This window comes from Corvus brachyrhynchos, unplaced genomic scaffold (assembly GCF_000691975.1).
Source record: "Corvus brachyrhynchos isolate BGI_N302 unplaced genomic scaffold, ASM69197v1 scaffold94, whole genome shotgun sequence".
NCBI lineage: Eukaryota > Metazoa > Chordata > Aves > Passeriformes > Corvidae > Corvus > Corvus brachyrhynchos.
In genome coordinates this window covers 11,661,256-11,662,157 of record NW_008238330.1, presented here as the reverse complement: position 1 = coordinate 11,662,157, position 902 = coordinate 11,661,256, and the positions used below count along the sequence as shown (strand labels likewise).

The following is a 902-nucleotide window of genomic DNA, read 5'->3' as shown; positions in this document are numbered from 1 at the left end:
GCCCAGGCAGGCAGGGCGAGCAGGGCTACAGCGTAGCGAAAGCTCGAAGCAGCAGCGGAGCAGGGCAGCCACAGCTCGGTCTCCAGCAGGGCAGGGAAAACGGCTTTTGGGGTCCCGGCGTTGTTTCCAGCAGGAAGAAAGAACGGCCAAAAGGAAAAGAAGCAGCAGCTCCTTTCTCTGCAGCTTCTCTCTCCGGACGCTCCGAGCGAACTGACCCCACACCCAGGTGTAGACAAAAGAGTAGCCAGGCCCGCCCCACTTCCCTTTTTGTCTTTCTTAAGTACAGCTATTTGTCTCCTAGTAACATGCATATGGGAGAAAATTCCTTTAACAGGAAAAAAAACCTAAGACTAAACTAAAACCCCAACAGCAGCCTTGCTACACAAGCACAGTCATGATTGCACACACCAATATTAAATGAAAAACATCTATGCCTTTGTAACTGTAGAAATCTATCTATCTATCTATCTATCAATGTATCTATCCATCCATCCATCCATCTATCTATCAGCTATGGTTAGGTTCAAAAGCTTGCCAAGTATTTTTCTCCATTTTTTTTTTCTGAGGCAATTTTTATTTAAAAATTTGCCCTGTTTCATGCTTGGAAGGGTGCCCTGCAGGAAGTGTTAAAGATCTTTGAGGTACCCTACTGCAGAATCAGCCTGCAGCCTTGTGAATTGTCTAGACAAGAAAAATACAGCGTGAAAAAACAAAAAGTGCTGATGACTGAACAAAAAGTGTGGCACACTGGAAACAGAAGTGTATACAGCTATTCCTAAGTCTCCTTGTCCCTCTCACACTTGTACAACTGAGCAGCATGTGTGGAAGGTTGCATTAACAAAGTTTCAAATTATCACTGTTGTTACTCTGCATTTTATGGTAACGGCCACTGTGCTAAGGCT

The 902-nt window shown here is 44.8% G+C and overlaps 1 protein-coding gene across 2 annotated transcripts in view; it reads right to left on the bottom strand.

Moving 5' to 3' along the window:
* Nucleotides 1-902, bottom strand: part of CAPN7 (calpain 7) — a 33,893-nt gene that overhangs the window by 11,990 nt on the left and 21,001 nt on the right. The gene's annotated exons all lie outside the window — the stretch shown is intronic.